Source organism: Cupressus sempervirens, chromosome 9 (assembly GCF_028749045.1).
Source record: "Cupressus sempervirens isolate cs-2001-9-10 chromosome 9, ASM2874904v1, whole genome shotgun sequence".
Lineage (NCBI taxonomy): Eukaryota > Viridiplantae > Streptophyta > Pinopsida > Cupressales > Cupressaceae > Cupressus > Cupressus sempervirens.
In genome coordinates, this window is record NC_143126.1 from 312,210,717 (window position 1) to 312,229,063 (window position 18,347).

The window sequence follows — 18,347 nt, forward strand, 5'->3', positions numbered from 1 at the left end:
GAGTGATCACAGGAAAGGTGTAGTTTGAAGGTATAATGAGATTGAAAGCCAAATACAACAGAGAATGATCTGCCCGAGTTTGGAGTAGATTTTTATGTCTAAAAACATATAAATATATTGAATGGAGCGTGGCTCGATCATCATTTGAGTACAGGGTGGTGTAGAGATCTAGGTTTTGAGAAGACCCTATGGAATGAGAGTTTGGAGCTGAGAAGAGCCAAAGTTATCAAGTATGCAGCATGATTAATAAGGCAGAGTACTATGTACTTGAGTTCAATTTATAGGAGTATGGTATTTTCTTAAAAGCCTCTGTGTCCAAGTTAGTTGGGTGTCTATGAAACCAATCAATATTTAGGGATATTATGACAGACCTAAACAAGCAATAGGCTTGAAAGATTTGAAAGTTGCTAGACACAAGTGTCTAGAACCTCTGAAATTAGAAACTCTTATTGTGTTTTGAAAGCCATCAATCTTCCCTCTACATCACTCACAAAAGTAGAAGAATGATCAATACAACATCAAGGATGGATGGTAAGTTATTGATAAGATGTTAGTCCTAGTGGAAGGAGAGTATTACTTGAAAATTAAGATGTCCCAAGGTCTTGAGACTATGGGTATGGGTCTAGGATGATCCAATTAAAGGAGACAATAAGTGTTGTTATAAAACAAATTAAGGAAGAGATAGTTTCACAATCGAGATTTATTCTGATCTACTAGCCCCTACATAAAAAATGATTCCACTCCATTTTAAATTTAATTTAAAAGTCTTTCATGATCAATATTGAAATGCTGATCCATTTATTTAAAATTATCTTAAAACCCTCCAATTTAAGGGGCTAAGAGAATACTTATTGATAACTCTCTAGAAATTGGTAGATTTTTGAAGGCTCTTTTAAATTCTTCTAGTCTCTATTTGGATGTTTGTTTCCATTAACAAAAAATGGATGCCCTAGGTAGGCTATCATGTGAGTATTCATTGCTAGTGATAGTTGATTGTAATATTTTGATTAATTATGGATACATATGGAGGTACCAAAGGGTTCGTGAGACTAAATTAGTATATAATGAGTTTGAAAATTCCCTCTATTATTGCTTGGCAATAAATTTGAGTTGCTTTAAATCTCTAATTTATAGAAATAGTATCCAAAATATCACAAGCAATAACAGTTGCAGTTAGGGGGTTTTACTTTTATTAAGTGTAGGGACATCTTAGTTTGTATTCAATTTCAATGTTATATAATTTCTATTTTAATTTATTAGTTGATAGGCTTTCCCATTGAGGTTGCCTACAATCAGAATTTGTCTCACACCATTAAACCTTTCCCTACATACCATTGTTTAGTCATCAATAAACAATTTTCAGATCAACTAATTCTAGGTGGTTGGTGAGTGCAGGCAGAGTAGGTGACTAGAGAAAGTGCATTCTCCACTCACCCATTGAACTAGATTATGATGGGATGCTGATGCTCCTTAATTATTATTAAGGTTGAATTGTCCTTATTTCATGGTAACAATGTTTTTATTTTGTGAGATTATCAACCTTTCAATGATAAGTTACTAGTATAATTTTTGGATCAGTGTCTTGCATAGTCGACTTGGTGAACTAACAAAGTGAGCTAACATGGTGAGTGGGCTTAGAGAAGCAACTCAGTGGGGCAACTTGGAAAGCACACATAGCAAGCCAACTTGCTGAGGCAAGGTGGTAAAACCACTGGGTGAGTTGACATGGTGAGCTAACTTAAAGAGTCAACTCTTTGAGGTGACTTAGTGGGAGTGACTTGGTGGGTTGACCTGGAGAGTTGACCTAGGGGACAAACTTGGTGAGCGAACTTAAAGAGTTGACTTGGTGAGCATACTTGAATTGTTAGCTTGGTGAGCTAACTATGGGAGTTAGCTTGGTGAGCTAATATGGTGAGTCAACTTAAAGTGGCAACTTGGTGGTGCAAGTTGGTAAGCTGACTTATCAAGGCCACTTGGTGAGGCGACTTCGCAAAGCGACTTGGTGAGCCAACCTACTGAGTGTACTTAAAGACTGACCTTGATTAGGCACTTTGGTTGGGTGACTTGATGAGAAAACTTAAAGTGTCAACTTGATGAGCATACTTGAATAGATGACTTGGTGACATGACTTGGTGGGGTGACTTCATTAGCTGACTTGGCGAGCCAACCTGGCAAGCATATTGGAAAAGTTGACTTGGCATGCCGACCAAGTGAGTTTACATGGTGAGTGGGCTTATAGAAGCAACTCTATAGTTCAACTTCACAAGCACACTGAGTGAGCCCACTTGCTGGGGCAAGGTGGTAAAACCACTAGGTGAGTCAACTTCGTGAGCTGAATTAATGAGTCAATTCATTGAGGTGATTGGGTGGGGGTGACTTGGTGAGCTAACTTGGAGAGTTGGCCTAGGGTGAAAACTTGGTGAGAAAACTTAGAGAGTCAAATTGGTGAGCGTACTTCAATTGTTAGCTTGGCAAGCTAACTTGGGGAGTCAGCTTGGCAATCTAACATGGTGAGTGGGCTTAAAGTGACAATTTGGTGGGGCAAGTTGGTGAGCCAACTTAGCGAGGCCACTTAGAGATGCAACATGGTGAGCTAACTTGGTGAGCAAGCTTGATGAGTGGACCTAAAGATTGACCTTAATGAGGTACTTTGGTGGGGTGACTTGATGACCAAAATCAAAGAGTCAACTTGGCAAGCATATTTGCACTAGTACATTTGGGTTCATTTTTTGACCTTTATTGGTTGAATTTTCAACCCAATTTTCAACCAAATTCAATCAACCCATTGGTCTAAATTTTGACCAACTCACTAGTACATTATTGTCTCAATCATATAACTAATTATATATTCTTCATATTAGTTATTGTTAGTGTTTTTCAAGCATTCTATAAAATAGTTCACATGCCTTCTGTATGTGTAGACACTCAAAAATGGTTCACATCTATGACTTCATCACTTCTTCATACTAATTTGTCCCATTTTCTCATTCTACTAACTTTGATCTTTTGGCCAAATTGACCATATTTTGTCATTTGTATCCACTTTCACATCAATTTCATATCAACTCAAAATCACCCCAAATCAACTTGGAATCACCCCAAATCAACTTAGAATCACCCCAAATCAACTCAAAATCACCCCAAATCAACTCAGAATCACTCAAAATTAGTCCTAATCAACCCAAAACATATCAAACATCCCAAATCAATCATCATTTATCCACTCCTAGGCATTTTTGTGGCTTTCAGTGCCTTGGAAACCTATCAACCTATAAATCTTATCAATCTGACCTTGGTACTGTCGTGGCTCTCAGTGCTAGGTCAAACTATCATTCATGTCATTCAATCTTTGACATTGTTGAGGCTTTCAATTTCAAATCATGGCATCATCAACCATTTTAATAACATTGACAATGTTCATCGATGTTATTATGATCAAACCTTATCAATCAATTTCAATCTTGTAGCATTTACAATGTCGGTTAAATGTTACATATCAACCAATTCATGTCATGTGTCCTTGGCATGTTATCAATTTCAATCTATCAATCAATTTGACCATGGCTTTGGTCTATCTATCATCATCTTATTCCATATCCATCATCATTACATTTTCACCAAAGGATATTGTCGCATTCATTTAATCAATTTGGCCAATCATTTACTAATTTTCTCTATAGGATTAAATAACCCATAATTTAATCCTATTCTTTCTAATCATTCTTCCTAATTATCATCCTCAATGAATTAATCTTATTAATTAATTGATTCATTATCTACAAACCATGGAAATGTACAATTTCCTAAGTTCCATTTTCCATCATTAATTCCATTTTTTACTAATTCTTATTTTTTGGAATAAAAGGATTCTTAATTCAAATATTCCATAAAATATTGCATCATCATGACACTTGGATATGACACCTCATGGATTCTCCTTCGACACTTGGCTAAGACTTTTCATAATCAAATATTCTTATTCTCTTACGCATGTCTCTATTTGTCTTCTTTGTCATAGATTCTTGGCTTTAAGTGGGTTGAGGTGTCTTATGACACGTCATAGATTATCTTCCACATTTAGCCAAGTTTGACTTGCATGTGTCATAGAATCTCACAATTGGCATATTTTTTCATATGCATCATGGATTCTCAAAGGAATCTCTTGTCACATCGCACATCTATGGGTGACAAATCCAATGCACTCACTTTGAGTGTTGATTATAAAATGGACACTCTTTCTCTCATTTCGGGTCTTCTTGAAGTCTTGGAAGCCTTTAGGTCCTAATTTCTTTTAGATTTCTCATTGCATCTCTCACATTAAATCACACTTCAAGTATTCTCATGGATTTATCCCTATCATAGGCTCTTTGCTTCAATCTTGTGTGCACTATAGGCAACTTTGGAGCTACAATCATTTGGAGAAGAAAGAAGGACATGGGAGCTACAAGTGAAAAAGGGGGTTTCTATTGCTTTCTTTATGAATTTGGCTTTCATGGTAGACTAGTGGGTGCTAACATATGTAGATTGAGTTTTGTGATTTGCTCATAGTATGTTATGCATTTAACCCATTTTTTGGTCCTACAGTATGATATGACATTTTGCATGTATCTTGCACTCTCTCTCATCTAGCTAATGATGGATTACGAAGAGTGATCTGAAACCATGATGCTAAAAAACACATAATCAAATCCAAAATGAACTTGCACTACAAATGGATTGTGGAAATCTAATATTGGTAAAATTGCATGCATGTCTACCAAGAAAATCACAACTTAAACACATATTTGTCCTAGTAGACATGCATGCAAAATTAACAATATTAGATTTCCACAATCCATTTGTAGTGCAAGTTCATTTTGGATTTGATTGTGTGTGTTTTTTAGAATCATGGTTTCAAATCACTCTGTGTAATCCATCATCATCTAAATGAGAGAGTGTAGGATGCATGTAAAATTTCATATCATAGGCAAGACATGTGAACTGTTTTATAGAATGCCTGAAAAAAATTTACACCTAGCTGTTGGTGGAAATTTCCACCAATGCCTAAATTTTTTTCTACCTTTGTTGGTCAAAATTTCCACCTTCATTGGTTGAAATTTCCACCAACACCTAAATTTTTTTCTACCTTTGTTGGTCAAAATTTCCACCTTCATTGGTCAAAATTTCCACCAACGCCTAAATTTTTTTCCACCTTTTTTGGTCAAAATTTTCACCTTCACTAGTCAAAATTTCCACCAACGTTTAAATTTTTCTACCTTTGTTGGTCAAAATTTTGACCAATTCCTATTTGAACTTACACAATGGGTTTGGAAATTTTTTGACCAATGCATTGGTCAAAATTTTGACCACCTAGTGAGTTTGTCAAACTTTTGACAAGAAAAATATTGACCAATGGGTTGGTCGAAGTTGGTCAAAATTTGGGTCAAAAATTTAACCAAAAATGGTCCAAAAATGACCTCAAATGTACTAGTGTAACCTTGTGATTTTACCAAAAGATCAACTAAGTCACTTATTTAGTCACCTATAAATATAAATTACAAAGAAATAGTAGAATTTGGTCACTTTTAGTCACTTGACTAAATATTTTAGTGGTGTGACTAAAAATTTTAGTCACGTAGTCACATATTTGCCAAAATGTACTAGTATTCAGATTACAATCCATTCCTTATGCCATAGTTGATGGTATCATATTTAGGAAGGATTTCAATGGAGATTTTTTAAGGTGCATTAATACAAATCAATGCAATAGAATGATTAAGGAGCTTCATGATGGTCCTGATGGTGGCCACTTTTAAGCAAGAACAACTAACATAAAATAATGAGGGCATGATATTACTGGTCATCCTTGTTCAATGATTGCCATAGATATGTCATAAAATACAAAAAATATTCTTTCTTTTTAGGTAAGAAAAGTCTTTCAACCCTCCCACTTCATCCTATTTAAGTTTATCAACCTTTTTATCAATGGGGATTAGATTTCATAGGCCCCATCAATCCTCCTTCCAACTCTGGTCATAAATGGATCCTAGTTGCTACAGATTACTTTACTTGGTGGACAGAAGAGATTGCATTAAAAGATGATACTAATAATTTGGTTATTAAATTATTAGATGGATTCATCACAAGGTTTGGTACTCCTTCCACTATTATTTCAGATAATGCAAAATCATTTGTGGGAGCCCAGATTTGTGCATGGGTAGTAGATCATAGTATATACTTGAGCACTTCTTCTAATTACTCTCCCCAAGGTAATGGCATGGTTGAGTCCTCCAAAAAGAATTTGACCAAAATCATAAAAAGGACTATAGAAGATAACCAAGGGTGTTGGCATTAGAAGTCAAGAACACCCCTTTGGGTTGACAGGATAAGACCTAAAAGGGCTACTAGAAACTTACCTTTCATGTTGGTGTATGGTAGGGAAGCAAGGCCTTCTATCTCATCCGAGTTTTCATCCCTAGAATTATTCCATCAATTTGAACTAACTAAAAATGATGCTATGTCTATAATAATAGAAGACTTGATGGAGCTAGTGGAGAAAAGACACCAAGCCATGCAGGCCTTGGAAACACACCAACAACAGATGATGTAGTCCTTTGATAGGAAGACTAAGGTCATAATTTTCAAAGAAGGAAATCTTGTGTTGAAATGGGGTGCCAAAAGAGAAAAACTAGGGAGGCACTCAAAATTTGATGCACTATGGAGTGATCCCTATGTGATTATCAATTACAAGCAGGAAAATGATTTCTGATTATGCAAGCCTAATGGTGAAATCTTGCCTATTCCGGTCAATGGAATATATCTTAAGCCCTATTTCTAATAGGGCTAGGATTTTCATGTATATATTTAGTTAGTTTTCTTTCTATTTTTTCCTATTTTACAATAAGTGCATGAGCACATATTTTTTTGCAAAGAGTTTTGGTTCTTGTTTTACAATTGTAGAGAGCAGTTTTGAGGTTTTTATGGGTATTTTTCTATGATTTTAAGGTTTTGATGGATGAATATTCATTATTTATATGATTTTATTCCCCAATGGATGCACAAGATTATATTCCATGCATAGATGACCTGCATCCCCTTGAGTTTCTAGAATTGTCGGCTATATTTTCTTTCTATGGTGTGAGTTTTCCAAGGTTGCTTGTAGTGCTCCTCAAGAGACCTAGTTGTCTCTTCTTGGAACCTAGTTTACCTAGGTCCCTAATTAGTTTATATGATTAAATAACACCAATCCAAACTCCTCTCCAAGATTTTCATCCTTTGTGCTTACCCTCAGAAGACTAACACACTAATTTTAGTACTCTTCTCTACACACACTTAGAGGGTTCTAAGTGCAACTTTCTCTCTAACTTCATCCTTCATTGCAAGGTCATCCAACATCATGATATCACTCCATTTTATTCTATTTGTAGCTATTTGGAAAGATCATTAGACATCTTCCTTAACAATTTCATTTTTTTGACTCAAGAAGCCTAGTTAGGCCTAGTTCCAATTATCTCTAGTAATCCACTAATTCCTCTTTCTTGCAAAAAATCTATGAACAACCTAATAAATAAACTCTATATTCAAACACCCTTTTGGATTCCCTAAAATATTTTTTAGGTCTTGAATCCGTAAGTTTTTTGTACAAGTAATTCCTATTATGTAGGTCAAATAGGACTAAAAGGTCAATTTTCTAGGACTAAACCAAAAACTTGTTTTGAAACTTTCATAAATGGAATTTTAATCAAGATATGTATATCTACTTCCTATAACTCTACTTGTTCTATATATCCCTTTCATTCCTTGCACCTAAACATTGATTTCAGCACTGTCAAACCTCTAACTGGCCTTCTTAGATCACCTAGGGCTTGAGTTTAAAAATAGTAGCACAACTCCTCTGGGAAACTACCTTGTTATACATCATTTAAAATGGCTCCACTCTAATATTCATCCACATTTACTAAGTCTCAAGGGTTTAATCTTAAGTGGGAGACATGAAAACAAAAATTGTCTTCTCAGGACTAGCACACTGTCAAAACTAAAAACAATTTATTAAACCCTCCAAAACTACTCTAAGAAATATTCTTATTGAATGAAAAAATATTTTAAAAAAACCTAGAGTACTATTCAATCACCAAGTTGAGTCTTTCAATCCATTTTAAGGCATTGTGATAACCAAAATTGAAAATTGTTGTAACACTATTCAAAATTCTATTTCACACACAGTTAATACAATGTATCACTCTACATAGCAAGATTCAAGTCTTCTCTCCTTTTTAGATGCCATCTCCACCATCCTAGGCCTGTTGGTCTATTCCCCATTCTCTATCCTTAAGGGAATCCAAGGGTGGTAATATTTCATGCAATTATTGCAAATGTTTTCATAACAACATTTTTGCAACATTTGGCAACTTCTTGTTAAGCCATAATCCTATTTCTTAGGAACTCTATCCTCATGAGATTATAAGTAACCATCTTAAATGACCCTAAGACATCATAATAATAGCCTTAACAAAAATTTATGTGCCTAAGACACATTAAATACTCTATCTCGCTATTTTTTCAACACACTTAAGAAATTGAAATAGCAACAAACAAAGGTTATTTGTGTGACCTTAGTCGTAATAACTAACTCACCTAGCCAATAATACAAATGACCTTCTAAGGTCTAAAAACAAGTAACCTATTCTCTTAACTTGGCTAGAGTCAAGTACAAGCCAACAATCAACTAAATAATGGAGGTTTCCCAGTTGTGCTCTTGCACCATCCTCCCCAAAATGAAAAGATCAATCCATCCTTGAATTGAGGATATTTGGATCAATCCTCAAATTTTTGAACTTTGATTCCTTTATCCATACTACATCAGCATCCATATGTCCATGCTTTTTTTATCAAGCATTCCTTGTATTCCCTTGTTCTAGTCTTCCATAAACTCTTGTGTCCAGTATGCTATCTGGTCCTGAAGTTGTAGCAATAGGCAAATGGAAATCCTCTACATATTTTACCACTTCATGAAGAGTCTAATTCACTTCCTACTATGGTCCCTTGTAATGGGCTAAGTTTGCAATATTGTTGAATATTGGTGATAGTCCACTGTCCTTGTGTGGTTCAACCTTGAATGCATTGTCACCATACTTAGCCAATATAGGATAGGGTCCTATCCTCTTTATCTATAACTTGTGAGGGACTTCCTTCTTCATTCTTGACTTTTTAAGAAGCACCATGACTAAGTCACCAATATTGAACTCAACTACCCTTCTACTTTCATCCATCTTTGCCTTATGTTTCATGGTGTTCTTTGTCAATGTTTTCCTCACTATTTCATGAACCTCTTCCATGACATATAAAATATCATTAGCATAACTAGTTTCCTTCACTCCAACTTTCAAATCTCTCAACTCATAGAAACCCCTTCGATATAGTCCATAAACTATCTCAAATGGACTCTTCCCTATGCATCTATTTATGGTTTCATTGTAGACATATCCAGCTTGTCCAATCAATTGATCCTACTACTATGTGTACTCCTTTCTCAAGCATCTTAGAATATTTCCAAGGATTCTATTGACAATTTTAGTTTGACCATTAGTTTGGGGGTGGCAAGCTGATCCAAAGGACAAGTTTGTGCCTAATATTTGCCAAAGAGTCTTCCAAAAATGACTCATAAACTTAGTGTCCCTATATAACACAATGTTGATTGGTAACCCATGGATTCTCACAATCTCTTGGAAGAATAGGGAAGCTATGGGAGTGGCATCACTAGTGGTCTTGCATGGAACCAAGTGATCCATTTTGCTAAACCTATCTACAACCACATATACACTATCCATGCTTCCTCTTTTGTTGGGTAACCCAAAAACAAAATCCATGCTTAAGCATTCCCATGGCCTAGTAGGAATTGGTAGTGGTTGGTAAAGACTAGCATTTGTAGAAGTTTCCTTAGATATATAAAATATGACACAACTTTCTGTTGGAGTTACAATAGGAAAGGTAGACTTCTGGGGGGGGTTGAATCCTTAGTTTAGACTTCTACCCATAAAAACTTTCACCACACATTCAAAGCATACATTCACTAAGTAAACTAAAATATCATGTAAAGCATGTACATCTAAAACATGACAGCAAGTAAACATTCACACATGTATGACACCAGATATGATTACCTAGAAACCCTCCAATGAGAAGGTAAAATTAGGGTGGGGATGACATCCACAAATCTTCACTACTACAGTAATAAAGTGTATCCAATGAAGGTTATAATGTTTGATCATGAGACATGATCTACCCTATGAAAGGTCTTCCTTATTAAAGGCTTACAAAGACTATTAGGTCTCATCTTGTTAAAGGATTTCAACACCCTATTAGAAGTGTGCCTTGTTAAAGGACTTCAAGTCTCAATTAATTAAGTAATTAGCACTTGAATTCTTGATGATAGATCACCTCTAAACTAATGTATTCTCAATCCTTTTTTATCATATGTCTCTTTGTTGAATGCTTTCCTTTCCTCTATTCTCCTCTAATTGATTATGCAAAGTAGCCTTAGATCATAACTCCATAGCCACCATGAATGCTCTATTTGTGCATGCAAACTTTCCCTTTTTTTTGCTCCTTCATACACCTTCTTTACATCATATATAGTTTAGGGTTTTTCCTCCTTAATAATACTTAGGTGACTTAGGGTTAGGTATGAATTAATGGTTGTGATTCATCCATTTTTCCACTTAAACCTTCCCTTTTTCTGATTGGCTACATGTAAAGCATTGGGAATCCAAATTAGGGTTTGTTCTTATCTCCAAATATCATAATTCAATATTTAAGTCATCTTTAAAATGGTTTCCATAGTTTTTTGTGCCATTACAAAAAACTATAACAAAACTATCTTACTCAACATTTGAAGTCTCTGATGCTCGGTATATATTGTTCTCTATACTCTAACATGGCATTTGTATCACTCGGCATGCACTACTTACTTGGCTCCTGAATTACTTGACATATATTATCTACTCAACACTTGAGTGACTTATCACATGGGTGGCTTGATACTCACTATAGACTCAACATGCTCTATTATATAAATTTTATTCTTGGCATGAACTAATTAAATAACTAAAGTGTGTAGACACTCACTTTTCAAAATCGATCTAAGATAAAAAAATCTCCCCATTTGACATGAGTGTCAAAAATACTTGGTCATGCATTAATATCCTTTATTCTTATGAGCATAACATATCTCTTATTTGGCTTATATATAGAACTTCAAACTTCCAAAATTGGGTAACAACTTGTACCTCAAAATATAATACTCCCCCTGAGTTGATAGGTTTGTTCTATATCCAAAATTTTGTATTCCTACTAAGTAAACATGCCTCAACTGATTCTCTTTGACTTCATGTTATTTGTGCTTTCTCCCCCATAGTTTATTCTATATTTTCTCTATCCCTTCTCTTAATCTCTACTATATATCTTCCTCTTTTTATTTCTCCCCCTTTGCTCATCTCCCTTCTTTTTTTTTTCAAAACTTTATATCTCCCCCAAAATCTATCTCTCCCCCTTTTTGACACTTATGTCAATGGGCTTGTACACTAATTGTGTGTTTGTCCAAAAAGAATTTATGGACATCTAGGATGATTTTGAGAGTTGCATCCTAGTTTTCACATGCTACATCTAAAGACTTAATTTGGATTACTAGCTTGACAGCAAGGTGGACTGGGCCATCTAATGTTGAAAAATTTGGGTCTGTCTTCATAAGTGTTTCAGCATATACTAATTCCTTGTGAAAAATCTCCATGTGGGGGGTCAATTTTGTTTGGATGCTAATCAGTTTAGCTCTAATATTAGCTTCATCTACTAAAAATGTAGCTCTAACTGACTTTGGGTTTGTAGCAAACTTCTGAAGTCCTCACTTTGAGTTGGTTTCATGGGAAATTTTACACTTGATGCATTAATCTGACTTTCCAAACTCAAAATGTGACTTCTTGTATCTTGTGTGAAGAGTGTTGGATTGCATAATTTAGTGTATAGTGAGAAGATATTCTCAAGTACCTTCTTCACACTTTTAACATTTGTTGCCAATGCAACTTGTGTGAGTGTTATGTCAACTGATATTTTCTCATTTACTTTGCTTTGGAATTTCTTTTCTGGCCATTCTAATAGTTTAGCATTTGTATCTAGGTCTATATCACTAACCTTCTCCACTATGTTTGTTAGTTTTTAAATCAGTGGCTTAGTTTCATTTGGAATCAATAGGCTAAATGCATCTAAAAATATGTCTTTGATATCCTATAATGCTTGCTTCTACCTATCCTCCTTTCTGAGTAGTTCTTGTCTTCTCTTACTTGCTAGGGCTTCTTACAATATGCCCATCTACTCAATTGTCATTATGTCAAAGTCATACTTTGGTAAAAAAAAATATCTTCATCAAGGCTCACATCTCCATACTATATTACTTCTTCAGCCTTTGATGAGCTCAAACTTGGCACTGAGATTTGCAATGGTGTTGCATCTTTGCATGAATTCTAAAGAGGTGACTAGAAGGAGTTCCAGATTCCAGTAAAGTTGCTAGGGCCTAAATTTCTACTTTCTTCTTCTCCTTTGGTGTCAGATCTATCTCTTTAGGCTTGTCCTATTCTTCTACAATGTTTTAATTTGCACCTTGTGCTTGTGCTATAGGTGCAGATAAGGCTATCTAACCTATTTGACTTTGTGTTTTTGTAGTGGCTTGAGTTCCCTCTGTGTCTTTTGCAATTGTATCTACCTTTTCAATTGTATCAACCTTTTTTAGAAGTAGCTTTATATGTTTTATCCAAAGTTTGTACATTAGTGACTTAAGAGGTGATAGTAGGTGGTTCTTGTATTCATCTCTTCCCTTGTAGTTTTAATCACTTGTTTTTGCAATTCATCCACACTTACCAATATAGAATTATCACATAGTTTGGCTTGTAGTATAGACTAATCAAGTATCTTTGTCAAATATTACTTTGTAAGGGGATTGATATTCTAAGCTATGACATTAGGTACATCCTTAACTATTACTATTTTAGCACTTTCTACATGTTGAGGGGTGACATCAGGCAATTGTGTATCTTGTACACTTTGTTCCTTTTGTTTCTCTACCTCAACTATTGTCTGGTTGTCTACTTACATCTCTATATTTCCCTCAATAGCATCTTCATCATCTTTCACCTTAATAGGTTCTTGTTCACTTGATTTTATTATTGCTAAACCATATGTCATTTTCCACATCTAAGTAGACTTCTTAACTACATCTTCAATATTATTTTGAAATATGCTAAAGGCTCTATATTTAGGTACATACCTAACTGCATATTTATTTTTAGCCTTAACAATTTGTGGCTTACTTGGTTCAGGCATGATTTATGCAAGTGAAGTCTCCCTTATTTGTCTTCCCAAGTTCAAACATAGTGTCATTTCTACTCAACTATCTCATATAGGCTCTTAGGTATTAAATTAGAAATTTCTAGTGGGGCTTTCTTAAAATTTTCCATCATGGCATATATAGCTTCCTCTACTTGATTTTTCTCAACTTTACCAAGATTATCAAAATCAACATGTGAAAATCCTGATAATTCTACACTATTCTTAATATTTTCACATAGATTTTCTAAGTCAAATAGAGGATTGTGACTCACCACTTTGAATTGGCTATTGTCATCTGATTCTATTTTCTCCTAATCAAATTTATCTTGTGCAATGTATTTTCTCCTTGGTCTTTTCTACACTTCACCTCCCTTTTTTGTAGGTTTTATCTTTTCTTTTGCCTTTAGTGTAGTGACATGTGCACTAGCCCTTGTAGTATGTTTTGTAGGCTTGGCTTGGCTTGGTTTGACAGTCTTCTTAGCCCTTGTCATAGGTTATGCCTTGGCCTTCCTCTTCTTTTAATCAGTGGGTGTAGGTGCTTCCTTGGATTCTTCTCCCTTAGCACCTTAAGCAACTTTTGTCTCCTCCTTTGGCTGATCTTCACCCATTCCTTGTGTCAATGTAAGTGGTTCTTGTGCCTACGTGTCTTCTTCCTCTTCATCCTCTTCTTATTCTTCTTCTTCCTGCTCATCATCTTCACCAGAGTTTGCTTTCAACTTCTTTACCAACTTATCCTTCTTCTTAATAATAGAGGTAGTCTTTAGTTCCATGGTGATTTTAGATTTAGCCATTTCATAGTTTCCAAATGCAGTAGCTTTTTTTTGTACCTCTTCTACCAATAAAGTTTTAATTACTATAGAGGCTTCATCTACATTTATTTCATATCCCAATGGCCTCAACCATCTAATCCTTGGAGTTTTTTCTTGAACAATAGTGTAATCAACATCCACTAGAAAGAAAACATTATCATAATGTTTCTCCACTAAGGATTCTGGTATTCTTAATCTTTTCTTTATTGGTTGCTTAAAATCCTCAAAATAGGTAGTCATAACTGACTCAAAGTTCTCGCCCAATTTTTCAATGAACTCACCAATCTATACTACCACTAGCCTATTGCTTTTCCATGCAACTATTCCAAATGTTGGAAACATATTTTGAAGGTAAAAGAAAATTCATATCAAAATAGAACCAAATTTATGTTGTGCACTCTTTGTCTTCCTTATTGATCCTAAATTCTCAATTAATTGTTGTAGCTGTAATTTTCTAAGATCATGTGTGATCTTTATTTACAATTTTATAACCAACATCAACTACAATATAGGGCACACTATTCAATCTACTAGATTCACAAAACTTGTGTAAAATAACCATTACTACAAAGTCTTTCAAAGGATCAATAATCTTGTCAATTTTCATTCCTCTTATTCCATATGGCTCCAATATTTTTTTCAATAACCTCATTTGAGTCACTTCTCAAAGTCTTAGGTCGATCTAGGGTTGGATACTCTATTACCCTATGGATTAACCTTTTGGTTATCTTTATGGGTCCATTATCTAGCCATAATTTTTGCTCAATACTATCCCAATCCATTTAGTTTTGAACACATTTAAGAAATCTAGGGCTTGTGTTAACCCTTTCTTCTCTACAATTTTTTATTCTTCCCTTAATACACCATTCTCACTAAATTTTTCATATGCTTTCCTGATCTCCATATCACCAATACTCCCAATTTTACAGTTGTAACACTTCCTAAAATCTTGCACCATTAAAACATTTGGTGGTATCATGGATAGCACACTAGAGGGGTCTTGTTTGTAAACGATATCATGTATGGATCTGAATATTGGTTGCTTGACCTCATTACTAACTAATTAAACATTCCAAACTTCCTTTCCCTCTACATTCTTTGAATTAGATGTCATTATGTGAAACTAGGGTTTATGAAAATATAAAAAACATAACTCGCCACTTGATAAATACCTTGCAAGATCTGATGAAATGATGTAGAATTGTTGCTAGAATCTTTAGCAATTACTTTGGATGAGTATTTTTATTTCCTTTTTCTCTCCTTGCTCTTTCTTGATTTTGATATGATGAAAATGAGTCAAAAATTGATCAAATACCCTTTCAAACCCTGCAATCAATGTTGAGTGCTTACACAGTTGCAAGCTCGGTATAAACCAATTTCAAGCTCACTCAACATTCTTTATCATTCCATTTGTTCATAAACCATTATGAGCTTGGCATCAACTAGCTAGTTTATTAGCTAGGCATCTTCTAGCATTCTACTCGATAGCCATAGGAAACATTTCATGCTCAGTAATAACATAAAAAACTTAGAGATTTTTCTTGGATTCCTAATAACATCTTGAATCTTTATTCATGCTTTTATAGTCTTTTCAGTACTAAGTCCTTTTGGAACTAATGTATGATATAACCTTTAAATATTAGTCCTGCGTGCCTCTTCATTGCTTAGTTTGATGAGGTGTGATCACTTGACCCATTGGGTGAAGTGATCCCTTTTCCATTTGATGTGTTGCAACCATCATTTTTCTTTCATGTCTTATTCATCTCATCTCTAACATTTTCAACATCTGTCTTGCATTTTCCTTTATCAATTTCACAACTTGGTACCTTTGACCTTGTTGGATAGTAGTGACTGATGTGACCAATCTTTAAATAGCTAAAACATGTGGTTTGACTCAACCACTTTTTGTAGTCACCTCTGAAGTGTTTCCTAATATAATTTTCAAGAATATGTCCATATTCATGACAATAATGACAGCTATACCTTGTATTATAATCCCATTTATAAGATTTCCCATTGTTCCTTAACTTTTTTTGCCTTTTTGATGACTACATGGGTTTGGATCTGCACTCAAAATCTCTATGTCCATACTTCTAATAGTTATAACAATATCCTTCAAATCTTTGTGTGTGCATGGTCTTGGTTTTGAATTCATGTGCCTAATGACTTTGTTTGTTGCAGTTATGACATTGAACCATGCTTTTACACTTAACATTCTAATTTACAGCCTTACTCCTACACATATTAGTAGTATGTACTTTCTTTGTGTGTGCATGTTCATGGTTTTACATTCATGTGCTTGATGACCTTGTTTATTGCACTTATGACATTGAACCATGCTTTTACACTTAACATTTTGATTTACAATCTTGCTCTTGCACATATTAGTAGTATGTCCTTTCTTACCACAATTATGACAAGTAGGTGTAGAGTTCTTACCTTTGGTGTTCCTTTCTTCAGCACTTTTGGATTATTCTCCTTCTTCAGTACTTGCATATCCTAGTCTAGATGTATCGTTGTTGGATCCAGGGGATCTCAATAATTGCTTAAAGGATTCGATGGCTTCATTTGGTTTGTTTAAAATTTTAGCAAATTCCTTTTCCATTTTTAGTTTTTTCTTCAATTGCTCATTCTTTAGTTTCAATGTTTTTATTTCAATATCCTTGACATTCAATTCATAGTTGGCATTCATCATTTGACTTAGAGTATCCAATTGCGTGTTGGAAATTTTGGTTACCTCTAATGATTTCTCCTCTAGTCTATTGATCAAAATTCTTTTCTCATCTTCAATCATGGCTTTGTCTTCCATAGATTTCTTTTTATGTTCAGTCACTTCACATAGTAGTATGGCTTGTGATTCTTGCTCTAACTTGAGATTTCTGATTTCCTTAGCTTGGGCTCTATTATTTTCCATTAGATCTACCAAATATCTTAATGGTGTCTATCTCTTTGTATTTTGTGTCATTCTTTTCAATAGCAATTTCCTTCCTTCTCTTCAAAGATTCACATGTGTATGACACTAGATATGATTACCCAAAAACCCTCCAATGAGAAGGTAAAACTAGGGTGGGGATGAAACCCACAAATCTTCACTACTATAGTATTAAAGTGTACACTACTACATTTAACATCATTTTTTAACCAAAAATTTTGAACATCAACTAAATAAATTTAGGGTGGTCGAAATGTAAAAGCAAAAATTTACTTTTTTTACATATAAGACCCATGTTGGTCAAAATTTTGACCAACATAGGGCTTATACATCCACAAAATTTAAAAAACATTTGTCCTTTTACGTCTTTCCTGAGCCCAATTTTATTTCACATTTTTGGAGCATTTTCGCATGGTTTTTGGAGAGCCCAATTTTTTTTTAGGTTTTCTCTTTGCATGGTTTTTGCATAGCTTGATTTCATTTAGGGCTGCTCTTCAAAGCGAATCAAACCAGACTTTGAGGGTTGCTAGAGAGAATCTAGTAAGTTGTTTTGTGATAAATTGTTTGTTTGTTTTCAATGACTAGAAGTGAACATGGAAAAGAACTTACTTTGAGCATGTGACTATATTCTGCTATAGTCAATAGAGTTTTTGGATTAGAACCTAGTATTGATCTTTTGGGATTTGGGAGTCAGTATTGTGTATTTTTGTTGCATCATTGCCACCACTTCTCCCATGGGAGGTCTCAACAAACTGTTCCCTTGAATGCACACAAATTCCACCCTCACCAACACTTCTACTTGTTCCAGATCGACCTCACTGCCCAGCCTTGGATCTGACATGCCCACAAAATTTCTAGCCACCATCTCATTGAACAGCCAGTCTAGATAATATTTCTTACTTGGGATTTTCATTGGATTGAAGTTTTTCCTTCTACTAACGAGCTCTAACAACATTTGGCCATATCTATACACATCCACTTTCACATTGATTGGCAAATTGCTTATCCAATCTGGTGCCATATATCCCCTCGTTCTTCTTAAAATAGTTAGAGTGTTTGTTTGTTCCTATTATTTAAGTAATCCCTCTTTCCACTCTATCACAATAAATAAATAAAAATTTCTTTTTTCACCTCACACATGGCTAAAATAGTTAATAATATTAGTATTTAAATATGCATGAAGCCCCTTAAAATGTTCCAAGAATCAAAATATCTAAAGGCACTTGTTATTATAGTTCAATTTTTCTCTCCAC

General features: G+C 34.6%; 1 pseudogene; it reads right to left on the reverse strand.

Annotated features, from left to right (window-relative positions):
* The window catches only part of LOC149538636 (ribulose bisphosphate carboxylase/oxygenase activase 2, chloroplastic-like), a 34,464-nt pseudogene extending 16,349 nt beyond the window's left edge, over window positions 1-18,115 (reverse strand).
* Between the last annotated feature and the right edge of the window lie 232 nt (window positions 18,116-18,347).